This window comes from Capra hircus, chromosome 10, assembly GCF_001704415.2.
Source record: "Capra hircus breed San Clemente chromosome 10, ASM170441v1, whole genome shotgun sequence".
Taxonomy (NCBI): Eukaryota; Metazoa; Chordata; class Mammalia; order Artiodactyla; family Bovidae; genus Capra; species Capra hircus.
In genome coordinates, this window is record NC_030817.1 from 36,961,318 (window position 1) to 36,975,229 (window position 13,912).

The 13,912-nt window shown below is 37.4% G+C and overlaps 1 long non-coding RNA gene across 1 annotated transcript in view; it reads left to right on the plus strand.

The window, feature by feature from the left end:
• LOC108636980 overlaps window positions 2,125–13,912 on the plus strand; it is a 97,640-nt gene continuing 85,852 nt past the window's right edge. Inside the window, exon 1 of the long non-coding RNA XR_001918672.1 lies at window positions 2,125–2,251. This is a non-coding gene — a long non-coding RNA (uncharacterized LOC108636980). The remainder of the gene's footprint in view (window positions 2,252–13,912) is intronic.

The following is a 13,912-nucleotide window of genomic DNA, read 5'->3' on the forward strand; positions in this document are numbered from 1 at the left end:
CAAGAAAGCTCTAGGTCAAGGCATACTGACAAACAGCCAAGAAAATTCAGCTATACAAATGTCACATAAAATTCTAGGCTATAATTTTCTGAATTTGAATTTTTTAATGTGGGCCTTTGAAAAAAATCAACCATCTCAAAGGATAATATACATATACTAAAATTCACCAATTTTAACTTAGTTTAGAATTTTGGCAAATGTAAAGCAGTCATGTAACCACCACTGCAATCATGATGTAGATTATTTTCATCACACTAAAAGTTTCCCCTACTTTTGCCCCTTTGCTTCTCAGTGTCTACAAAAACATTTGCTTGGATTTTTGTTTGGAAATTCATTCACTCTACAGAAAATTTGAGGAACAATTCACATCTTCATGGCACACTGTTTGCCAGTCTGTCTCTCCGTTTATTTTTCTCCTTTCATTTTTTACAGTAATGCTTTGTAATTTTCAATATATGTTTTAACACCATTTTTATTACATTTATTCTCATCTTCTGTTTTTCATGCTATTGTAAATGGTATTGCTTTTTAAATTTCAAGATCAAATGTTATACAGATTGTTAGCATGTAAGTATTATACAATTGATTTTTGTATATTGACCTTTTATTCTATAATCTTGCCAAATTCACTTACATGTTCTAGTAGTTTTTTTGAAGACAGCTTGGGATTTTGTATATGGAAATTCACTGTCATATACTAATCAAGAAAGTTTTGCTTATTATTTTCCATCTGTCTCCCTTTCATTGGTCAAGATGTATTATCCTTTTAAAATGTTTCTGGATTCAGAGTATTAAAGATTTGTTAAAGATTTTTGCATCTATGTTCCCGAAGGATAAAGATCTATAATTTTCTTTTCTAACAATGTTTTTCTGTTGTTGTGGAAACAGGTTAATGACAGCCTCCTGAAATGAGTTAGGAAACATTCCCTGTTGTTTGCTGGAAGAGTTTCTGTAAGATTATCATTATTTCTTCCTTAAATGCCTGGCACAGTGTAGCAGTGAAGTTATCTGGACCTAGGGGTTTTCTTTGTGGGGAGAGGGCCACACGAGTACTTTAACTCTGATTTCAATTTTTAAAAATAGATGAAAGACTTTAGCTTTTCTATGCTACTTTGAATAAGCTTTGACACTTTGTATCTTTCAAAAAATGTCAGCCATTGCATCAAATAGATAAATTTGTTGACATATAATTATTCATAATATTGCCTTATATTTCTAACACTTGTAGGCTCTGTAGTTATATTCCCCTTTTTATTTCTGATATTGATAATTTTCATCTCCTTTTTTAAAATTTTACTTTATTTTACTTTACAATACTGTATTGGTTTGCCATACATCAACATGAATCCGCCACGGGTGTACATGAGTTCCCAATCCTGAACCCCCCTCCCACGTCCCTCCCCATACCATCTCTCTGCTTCATCTCCTTTTTTCCCTAATCATCCTGTTCAAAGATTTTAACCAATATTATGGATTTTCTCAAGTAACTAGCATTTGGGTTTATGGATTTTTCTCTACGGCTTTGGGAGTGTCTTTCTTTTTGCTTCATTGCTTTTGTAGTTGCTCTATTTTTACCTCCTTCTGCTTAAGTTAATTGCTGGTGCTCTTCTTTTTCTAATTTCTTCAAGTAGAAGTTTTGATCATTAATTTTTATAACTTTCTCTGTTATAATACAGTCATTTAATGCTATACATTTTTCTTTGAGTATGCTCTTTTATATCAGCCTAACAATTTGATATGCTGTGTATTCTTTTTTATTCATATCAAATTATTTCCTAATTTCCCTTGTGATGCCTTCCATGAGCCATGAGTTAAGATATGTGCCATTTAATTTATAACTATTTATGGATTTTCCAGAAATATTTTTAAATTGGTTTCTAGTTTGATGTTGCTGTTATCAGAGAAAATACTCTGTAAATTAAATCATTTAAAAATTTTATGGCTCAGAATTTTGTCTGTGAATGTTTCATGTACACTTGATGAGATTATACTATGCTGTTGGGAGGAGTGCTGTATAAACAAAAATTAGGTTAGATTGATATCTTGGGCAGTTGGGGCTGCTATAACAAAAATACCATTGACTGGATGACTTAAGCAATAAACATTTATTTCTTACAGTTCTGGAGGTTGGAGAGTCCAGCATCAAGGCTGACAGCAAATCTAGTGTCTGGAGCGAACTTTCTTCCTGGTTTGCAGATGGTTGGCCACCTTCTTGCTATATCATCACATGACGAAAGCTTCTTCATCCTTGGTAATATTTTTTGTTTTGAAAGTTGCTTTGTCTGCTATTAATATAGTCATCCTAGCTTCCTTTCAGTTTTGTGTTACATATTTTAGCAACTTTTCACTTTGAAACTATGATATTCTTATAGAGAGCATATTTGCTTATGCCTGCAATCTGACACTCTCTACCTTTTAATTGGAATGTTTAGAAAAATTTAAATTTAATGTAATTATGAACAAGATTGTGTTCAATTCTATTATCTTGCTATAGGTTTCTCATTTATTTTATCTAGTATTTCTCTTTTTTGAACACTTCTTCTCCATTAACTGAGTGCTTATTATAAAATCATTTTGTCTCCATTATTGGTTTGTTAGCTACACATTTTGCTTCGATTTACTATTAATTATTATCATCATCATCATTATTACTGTTGGTTTCTCAAGACTAGGAGATTGCACATTTTTTTCTGTAAAGCATCAGATATTAAATATTTTAAATTTCTCTTGCAGCTACTCAACTTTGCCACTGTAGTTGAAAAGTATAGCTGGATATCATGTAAAAGAATGGCTATGGCTGTATTCCAATAAAACTTTAATTACAAAAATATAAAAACGGGTGGCAGCTCAAATGGGATTTGACCCACAGGCTGTCAGTTTGTCACCTTTGTAAGTTTCCCAGTATTCATCTTTAACTTAAAACAGCCTAAGTTCAAATAATATTATACTACTTTACAGTGTAACAACTTTACAAAATTGTAGTTACAGTTTGTATCTCCCAAACATCATATTATTCTTCTCATATAGTTTAAAATTAGTGTTACACTCCTCAAGATACACTATTATTATTTTGCTTCAAACTTTATCTTTCAAAGAGATTAAAAATTGAGGTGAAGTAACTTTTGAAATTTATTGACATATTTCCACTTCTTGCCTTTTCTATTCTATCATCCAAATTCAGATTTCCATTTGGTGTCATCATATTGTTACTTCTGCTTGTAGAATTTCTTTTAACATTTCTCAAAGTGCAGGTCTGCAAATGGTTAATTTCATTTTTATTAGGTTGAAAAAGCATTTCTCCTAGAGTTTTGAAAGACTCTTATTGGGTATAGAAGTCTTGGTAGACAATTTGTTTTTCAGCAGTTTAGAGATACTGTTTCATGTGTCTTTGAGCCTTCATCGTTTATAATGAGAAGTTTGTTAACCTGCTTTTTCCCCCATTGGCATAACACATATATCTTTTTTCCTCTGGGTACTTTTATGGTTTTTTATTTATGATTTTTTTTTAGAAATTTGATTACAATGTATCTTTTTGTGAGTTTCTTTATATATTTCTGCTTGAGGTTCACTGAGATGCCTGTATGTGGGTTTAAAGTTTTTAATCAAATTTTCCGGTGACCATTATTTCTTCAGATTTTTTTCCATCCCCTATTCTCTCATTTTATTTTCCTTCTAGAAGTCCAGTTACGTATGATATACCATTTTATATTGCACTATATATGGAACAGGACATTGATTTTTCAAATCTCTTCATTTTGAATAGTTTCTATTCCTTTGTCTTCAGGTTCACTCATCTTTCTTTGGTGTGTATTGTGATAGTAATCACACTGAGTATATTTTTTTCATTGTGGATAATGTAAATTATTTCCTTTAGAAGCTGCAATTATATTTTTTAAAATTATTCTTTATACCTCTCCTTACCATTATTTGTTTTCCTTTATATCCTTGAAATGTTTATAAAATTTTGATAGCTGGTTTATGGTCTTTCTTTAATAATTCCATAGTCTCCATTATTTGGGAGTTTGTTTACCCTGACTGACATTTCTTCTGGTTATGAACCATATTTCCATTTTCCTTTCCATGCCTTTGATTGGTTGCTGAGCATTCTGAATTTTATGTTGAGTGCTGAATTTTATTTTTCTTTAAACAATGTTGGATTTGTTCTGATGCACAGTTAAGTTACTCATGAGTGAGTTCAGTCCCTTTAAGGCTTGCTTTCATGCTTTCCTATGACAAGTCTAGATTAGCCTTCATTCTAGAAACAAATTTGCCTGCAACAAATGCATGACACTTATGACAACATGCCCACATATTTTAGGAGATCCCTCCACTCTAGCTGGTAGAATCACATACTATGTTCAGCCCTTGATGAGTTCTGAGAACCGTTGGCCTATTGCTTGATACTGATTCCCAAGCCTGAGGTAGTTTCACCTGTAAATATGGAGGTAAGTACTCAGCCAGATAGACTCAGCAGAACTACTCTGCTACTCCCCTCAATTTGATGACATTCCTATACTCTGTCGGTTTATTCTACCTGCTCATAAGCCTGAGAACTGCCCCAAGAAATGAGCAAGGTTATCATATAACTTACTTCTTTTATTCCTCTTCTCTTAGGAACCTTCATCCTGTGCCACGTGCCACCCACTGTCTGAAATATATTATTTCATGTACCGTGTCTGATTTCTAATTATTTACACAGTGAGGGCAATTCCTATGACAGTTAATCTTGTAAGGGGAAAAAAAAAAAAAACCTGATGTCCTAGCTTGTTTTTATTTTCGCATGACAATTTTTTTTATTGTAGATCAATGTAGTTTTTTCAACTATCCTAGATTCTCATATTGTGTTCTTCCTCTTTTCATTGTTTTAAAAAAATTATCTTTTATGAAACAACTTTGACAGTTGTGTACAGATACTTTTTAGTTCCTTTACCTGGTAAAATTTTAAAAACTAGAAATGTTATATCAACTCTTCAATATTTTACCGATTAATTTTGCTGGGCCATAAAATTGAAAAATGTCTCGCTTCACTATCTTACATCAGATTCACACCTGTACAGGGACTGATGAAAGGAATTAAACAAAGGAATGTGGTGATAACTACATATTTGGTCAGTTGGACACTACAGGGTCTTAGTTCTACCACTCTAGCAATATAAAAGTGACCTTGGAGTAGATACTATAACCAGACCTCTGCCAACATATGAAGTTATTATAGACAGGCTGTTTGTGTCAGTTCAGATTCTCCAGGAAGTAGACACCAAGACGGAGCTAAGAGTACAAGAGACTGGGGTGGGTGGAGCAGTAAAACAATGAATTATAAAGGGATTGACAGCAAGATTAAGTGAGGAGAGCCTTCAGATTATTCTGACCCGTATGAGTGAGGATGGAGAGGGAAGGAGTGTGGTGTAGGAAGAGAACTCAATTTGTGCTGGAGCTCAGAGAGAGTTTCAATGGGGAGCTCCAGTGCCAAGACTGCTCATAGAATTCTGCATTGTGTAGAAATGACCAGGTCCTATTACTTCTCCAGTACTCTGTTATTGACCAGGGTTTCCCAAGAGGAGGTGGCCTCAGCTCAAATGCTGCATAAATGTTGAAGGTGCTGCTTCTGGTAGTAGTCACCTAACTGCACTCACAGATTTGTCCTTGGTGGTGGTGGTGGTGGTTGGTGGTTTAGTCGCTAAGTTGTGTCTGACTCTTGTGACCCCTTGGACCCCTGCCAGGTTCCTCTGTCCATGGGATTCTCTAGGCAAGAATACTGGAGTGGGTTGCCATTTCCTTCTTCAGGGGATCTTCCCAACCCAGGAATTGAACCCAGATCTCCTACATTGCAGGCAGTTTCTTTACCAACTGAGCTACAAGGGATTTGTCCTTAAAAGATTAAAGCAGAGTTTCTCCATGACTGTCATCGCTCTATTCTAATGCACTAAGACTGCAAGCGTGGTGGTCCTGAGAAGGAGCTGGCCCAGATCAAAGAAATGCATCTGTCTTAGTCTGTTTGGGCTACTATAATAAAATACCACAGACTGAGCAATTTATAAACAGCAGAAATTTATTACTCAGAGTTCTGGAGGCTGGAAATCTAAGATCAAGGTGCCAGCATGGTTGAGTGGGGACCTTATCCTGGATCTCATACTTCTTATGGTATTCTCACATGGCAGAGGGACAATAAAGCTCTGTAGGATGTCTTTTATCAAGACACTAATCCCATTCATAAGAGCTCTACCCTCATGAACTAATGACCTCCTAAAGGCCTCACCTCCTAGTGTCATCATCACTAGGAATTAGGATTTCAACATTTTGTGGGGACATAAAAGATTAATGATGTCATCCTCCCACCAACATATATCCCAATCTTCTAGAATAAGGATAGGTATGGCAATGGAACAATAATTGCTGCTTCTGTTTCCCCAGGTGATGTCTTGAATTTGAGCTCATCTTTATACCATTAGGTCCCAATTTCTTTACCTATAAAATGGAAATTACAATAATATACTCTCTTAGGCCACACATAAATTCAAATAGCATACTGGGGGAAAAGGTAGCATGAGGAAAGAAAAGGAAGATGTAATCTTCATCTTTTTAAAGCCAAGATATTTTATAGAAAATCTATGTCTTTATCAGTTAGCAACATTTCCCATTCCTCACAACATTCTAACTTTTAAATGGATATTGAGATTTGGGTTTTTTTTTTTTTTTCCAAAGTAAAAAGCATACAGAACTGCCTCTCTTTAAGTTATTGAAAACATCCATGAAGAGTCTCTCGCTTTCTTAAAAAATTTATTTGGAAGTACAAGTTAATTCTTACATTAAGTTATGATAGCCACTTGGGCACTGGTGGTTCAGATGGTAAAGAATCTACCTGCAATGCAGGAGACCCAGGTTCATTCCCTGGGTCGGGAAAATCCCCTGGAGAAGTAAATAGCAACCCATTCCAATATTCTTGCCTGGAAAATCCATGGACAGAGGAGACTGGTGGGCTGCTTGGGTTGCCTATAGCCGCACTATTGCAGCATCACTGAACTTCCTACTTATTATTAGTCCTCAATTTTAAAATTGTGTTATAAATCACTAGTTTCTTTAGCATTTGAAGTTTGCCTCTGTTCAAGTAAATAATAGCTTGATTATTTTTGCTGAAAGGTCATGAGTTCCCTGCTTGTTCAGACCCAGTGTTCTATATTTAAGTTATAGCATACTTAACTAGTTCTATCGGAGGGGGAAGGACAAAATGCACTGAAATGCTGATTCCCAAAAAAGCACAACTCTGACTAAATCTATAATCAATCCAATTTATGATCTTATTTAAAATAAGAGTGAAGTTATTGAGAAAGCAAAAATAGAAACTGCATGCCACGGCCATTGAAAGTGGTTTGAACCAGTTGCTGACTGACTTGGACTAAAATTCAGCTTCAACCTAAAATCCAATCAAAACCATTTTAGATTCCTCTACAGTGGTTTTAGGACTGCCTCCACAATTCCCTGACTTACAATCTTCTATTCTTACTAGGATTTGTGGTTTAAGAGAATGGTTAAAATGTCATGATGTGTCAGAAGAAATGACTAAAACAATGAAAACACATCTAGGGAAGGGAGTCTTTGCATCAAGAGACATAAATGCAAAGACAAACATTTCCATGGAAACGGTTTAGTACTCCTTGCTGATCTGTGGGGGCAGAACCACTAGGAAGGTGGATGCTCAGATTCTACCTACTTTCACTGCAATATTGCCTGCTCTTATTTATCCAAAGCCTTCTGTTTCTCAAAGAAATAAACTGAGGATAAGGCTGGGAAGGTGATTGCTCCCAGACATGCTGTGTCCACCACTGTCGTCCCTGGGAATACAGGCAAAAGAGCATTTCATTTTGTGGCAGTCAGAAGCAATAGAAAGCTGGCAAAGGCTCCAGTGTGTATCTAACATTGTTTAAGAACTGGGGCAATTTAAAGAAGGCTTAGCCTTTGCCCTCAAATAGCTTATCTTCCAACAAGAAGATAAGAAAAACCCATTTGAAACAAGAGTGAACAAAATAAAGTTACACATAATTTACTGCTAAATCACTGCTCCATTAATCACATTTCATTTCATTTAATTCTCACATCTTCCCTTACTTAAATACTTCTCTAGGGTTTGAAATTCCCTTCATTCCTCTTATTGATAAAGTGGTTGCTACTTGAAGAGAGAGGTCCATGTCCCTTACTTGCTTTTACCTTTATTTAGTGGACTATGTATAGATATAAAGTAGTTAAGACTAATAAAAGAAAGAGGTTATTAGAGATCAGCTAGTAAAAAAAATCCACTTAAAGTCATGATCTTAGAACTCTAGGAGTTAGCACATAGCAGGCCCTCAATATACATGCTGTGAATGAATGAGCAGTCTGAAGAGATAGATAAAATATTCCAGGAGAAGAAAACATTGCAGACATGAGAATGATGTCTGCATGGAAGTGAGAGAGATTAGCCAAACTAGAGCTAAAGTTACGTAGCATGAAATGACAGGAAGTGAGGATCACCAGGATACACAAATTATTGGCCTTTTCTGGAAAAATTTAGGTTTGATGTCCTAGAAAATGGCAAGTCTTTGAAGGTCTGGGACCAATGAGCTATAGAACAAGAGTATCTGAGGAAGATGAATAGCCTTGGCATGTAGGCTGGGTTAGGAATAAGAGAGGCCTCGCCTAGTCCAGCTCTGAGCCCATGCCAGCTGTCCAGGTGTGAAGTGATGGCTAGGGGCGGGGGAGGTGATGGAAGGAAGGGGTATGGATAAGAAGCATTTCAAAGGAAGACTCAGCAGGAGTTAATAAACACTTTTCAGAAGATCAAAATCACTGTGCTTACTGAATCTACAGCAGAAGAGATAAGAACAGACTACAGACTAACACTGTAGAAGGAGCAAAAGATAGAAAGGCTAAGAAATAGAAACCAGGCCTGGGAGTCACAAACCCATGACCTTGCCCAGTGTACTTGATAATTCATTCCTTAAAATCAGGAGGCAGTCTCACCGTTATCAGTTGTCAGCCTCTTGCATGCAGCCTTAAGGTTTAAGATGCAAAGAGAAAAGATACCCCAGTCCTAGTCATCAGCAGCCTTCCTGGAATTTTCTAGAACTGTCACTTCATGAGGTAGGATTCTTCTGACCTTGCCAAACCCTTTCTACCTGGTTATGTCTCCTCTGAGGCTAAGAACACCCTAAAGCAAATACCCAGGAATGTCTCCACTTACTGGAAAATTTTGCTCCATAAACATTATTAGCAGGTGACAACAGATCTTGGTTTCTTATTTCAGCATTTAAAATAGTCAACATGATGCGTAGAAAGAGTTAACTCACCCAGTTGTAGAAATACACCCCAGCTCACATACAAAAGAAAGTCCAATAGGTTTAAACAGAAAATGGAACCACAAAAGCATCATTCACTATGCATTCTCTTTACATTTTTCTCTACTGTGAGAATTTCTCTTAGGTAAGGATGTTTCGTTTGCTGTGGATTCTGCCATCTGAGGGTCTCATTAATGCTCCCAGTGTCCCTGTATCTATTCAAGAGGAAAGAAGGACTTCCAAGTAGGGATAAATTGTGGTAAAGCCATGATATAGAGTGGAAATGATGTTGTAGAACAATGCACATGATAAAACAACCATTACAAAAAAAATGATAATTAGGTGATATGATAGAGGTGTCAGCTAATGCTACAGTGGTAATTATATATTTGACACACATAAATGTATCAAACCATCCCATACATTGTACATCTTAAATATATACAATGCTATAGCTCAACCATATCTTAATAAATTTTAAAAATACATAAAACTTTGTCCACATACATAAAACTCAAAAATAAAATAGGCAATTTGTAAAAGAATATATATATATGTTATATATCTAACATATATCAGGATTTTATTGAGTCTAAAATGTGAAAGGAGCCCTATGTTTAGTTCAGGGACACACTAAGGCTTCCGTGGTGGCTCAGTGAACCCACCTCCAATGCAGGAGACGCAGGTTCAATCTGAGTGTCGGGAAGACCCCCTGAAGAAGGAAATGGCAACTCACTCCAATATTCTTGCCTGGGAAATCCTGTGGATGGAGGAGGCTGGAAGGCTCCAGCCCATGGGGTGGCAAAAGGATCAGACATGACTTGGCGACTAAAAACAACATCAGCACCAGTATGAGAAAATCTAAACACTTGCACCTGGCAAGGAGAGGACGGATGAGGCATCAGGAAAATATTGAATATAATGGGATATACCAAGGGGCTTCAACCATGTTTGTAATGAGTCATCTCTTTAGCTGCGTAGTGTGTATAGGTGTGTTCATGACATAATTCCTTACACCTTTCTATAGATATGAAATATTTAACATTTCCTGTAAACCTTCAGCTCTTTCCCGGGAGGAAAGGTGGAAATTCACACTTCACAACATAGAAGTAGACTCACTTTCCTCCTGTGCTTAGTGTAGAGGAGCCCCATTTCCAGGTAGGGAGACAAAAATAGAAGAGAGGGGACCCCTGCACAAAGGATTCAGTTGTTAAAGGAACAAATAACCCTTCATTCAACCTTCACTAGTGAGCTTTAAAAAGTCTGTATATTTTTATTTTTGCTGCACAGAAATTCCCTTCCAAGAGGAGAGGAGCATGATGTTTTGGCATTACTCAGCAGGGAAAAGGGCTTTCTCCTACTACAATGTTTAAGAAGGCCAGTATGTGCGAGTCACCCGAAATACTTCCTGAATGCCTGCGCCTTGCTGGCTCACAGAAAGGGGATTAGTAAAGCACCATTAACCCCACAATGAAAACACATCAGTTTAGGGTTTTCTTTCATCCTAAACCCAGTTTATAAACATAGCCTTATCACAAGGAGAATGTTTATCTTCATGTGTTATAAGTAGATTTCCAAAAAGCAACAGTAGCTAATGAAATTAAATATGATGTTGGAAAATCTATTTTCTCCCTCCAGCAAAAATGACACAGAAGACAGTTAAGCCAGAATGTGGTTTAGTTTAAGCATCCTCTACTCTGATTAATTTAGAAATTTTATTAATAAGTTTAAGAAAGCCAGAGATTTGAACCTAAGCATTTCCTAGTTTCCCACTTACTTACATCAAATTTCTAAAACGAATCAAGAGATAGAGCTTTTTGTAGCTTTTCAGGGCTGAGAGTTAAGACATGTTCTAGCAATTTATGATCATTTATCTGAGAAATAGTTGATGACAAAGGAAACTTAATTACAGCTTTCCTCCTTCTTCCAACCACCCAAGAGGTCCTTGAGCTTCCCTGTTTGTTTTTATTTATATGTAGACTTTCAGAGGCTAATTTGACTGAAGACCTTAACTAACCTTGACTTTTCTAAAAGCTTCCCTGAAGGGTTAATAGTATGTTTCTACCCCTATCATCATTTTTCACTTGAGGATCACATTTGTTATGCACAATTACTAATGAAATGATGAAACAAATGGAGAAACAGTGCAGGCTGTCACTCCCAAAGGACCAATGTGCAAATTTAAATGTGTCTCAGCTCTCCAACATTGAAGCATATAAATCTGTACAACATGTTCCTTATAAAGTTTCTGACAATGCAAGTGTCACAGCTAACAAGTCTTGAAAGCAAAATGTAATTTACCACCTATTCTTTTCCCTGGTGTGCGGTAGTGGGTGGTGGGGGCGGGGGGGCAAGTCAATAGTGGAACTCAGTATGTAGTATTTTCTGAACCAAAACATGGAGTTCATGGCACTGCAGAATTGATGCAATCATAAGAAACAAGACTGTTCAAGTTAGGAGAGAGTGAGTGAGTGAGTGAAGCAGCTTAGGTCATGTCCGACTCTGCGACCCTGTGGACCATAGCCCGCCAGGATCCTCTGTCCTGGGATTCTCCAGGCAAGAATACTGGAGTGGGTTGCCATGCCGTCCTCCAGGGGATCTTACTGACGTAGGGATCTTTTACACCTGACCATGTCTTTTACATCTCCTGCACTGACAGGTGGGTTCTTTACCATGAGTGCCACTGGGGAAGCCCAATTCAATTTACAGCTTTTATGGAATGTTGGGGATATGTGGTTGCCATATACATATATGGATAGCTGAGGGTAGAAGTGGGAAGATGCAATGTACACATTAGGACACATATGTGGAGAAATAACTTTCATTTTCCATGACTGAAAACTTTTTCATCTGTTTCTAGGACAGTTTATCCTATTCCATTCAGGTGTACATAGTCTGAGCTAATGATTTGCAGCCAAATCTGAGTCATCTTCAGTTCAGTTCAGTTGCTCAGTCGTGTCCGACTTTTTGTGACCCCTTGAATCGCAGCACGCCAGGCCTCCCTGTCCATCACCAACTCCCGGAGTTCACTCAGACTCACATCCATCAAGTCAGTGATGCCATCCAGCCATCTCATCCTCCGTCGTCCCCTTCTCCTCCTGCCCCCAATCCCTCCCAGCATCAGAGTCTTTTCCAATGAGTCAACTCTTCACATGAGGTGGCCAAAGTACTGGAGTCTCAGCTTTAGCATCATTCCTTCCAAAGAACACCCAGGGCTGATCTCCTTTAGAATGGACTGGTTGGATCTCCTTGCAGCCCAAGGGACTCTCAGGAGTCTTCTCCAACACCAGAGTTCAAAAGCATCAATTCTTCAGCGCTCAGCTTTCTTCACAGTCCAACTCTCACATCCATACATGACTACTGGAAAAACCATAGCCTGGACTAGACAGACCTTTGTTGGCAAAGTAATGTCTCTGCTTTTCAATATGCTATCTAGGTTGGTCATAACTTTTCTTCCTAGAAGTAAGCGTCTTTTAATTTCATGGCTGCTAGAGACATGCAAAATGTAAATAGATATCTGTACAGAATGGCAGGATTGCATGGAGATTCAGAAAATTTCTTTAGAAAAGCTGATGCTTCCATTAAGACTTGGAGGGTGATTAGGCTATCATCACCAGCAGAACAGAGCCTTTTTTTTTTTTTTTTTTGGCAATAGGAACAATGGAAGGAAAAAGATGGGGGCATGAAACAGCATTCAGTTCAGTTCAATTGCTCAGTTGTGTCCGACTCTTTGAGACCCCATGGATTGCAGTACACCAGGCTTCCCTGTCCATCACGAACTCCTGGAGCTTACTCAGACTCATGTCCATTGAGTCTGTGATGCCATCCAACCATCTCATCCTCTGTCATCCCCTTCTCCTCCCACCTTCAATCATTCGAAGCATCAGGGTCTTTTCAAATGAGTCAATTCTTCACATCAGGTGGCCAAAGTATTGGAGTTTCAGCTTCAGCATCAGTCCTTCCAATGAATATTTAGGATTGATTTCCTTTAGGGTGGACTGGTTGGATCTCCTTGCTGTCCAAGGGACTCTCAAGAGTCTTCTCCAACACCAGAGTTCAAAAGCATCAATTCTTCGGTGCTCAGCTTTCTTCACAGTCCAACTCTCACATCCATACATGACTACTGGAAAAATCAAAGCTTTGACTAGATGGACCTTTGTTGGCAAAGTAATGTCGCTGTCTTTTAATATGCTGTCTAGGTTGGTCCTTGCTTCCGAAAAGCAATCATCTTTTAATTTCATGGCTGCAGTCATCATCTGCAGTGATTTTGGAATCCCCAAAAATAAAGTCTGTCACTATTTCCATTGTTTCCCCATCTATTTGCCATGAAATGATGGGGCCAGATGCCATGATCTTAATTTTCTGAATGTTGAGTTTTAAGCCAATTATTTCATTCTACTCTTTTACTTTCATCAAGTGGCTCTTTAGTTCTTCTTCACTTTCTGCCATAAGTGTGGTGGAAACAGCATTAGAGAGCTACAAATACATTATGATTTAGTGTAGTTGGAACAAGGAAGGTGAAGTGGAGAATAGGAAGAGGTAAGAAGATGGTCTGGAGACAGATAATCAAATCAAGAACTGGAAAATGATTCTTTGAATTAAAA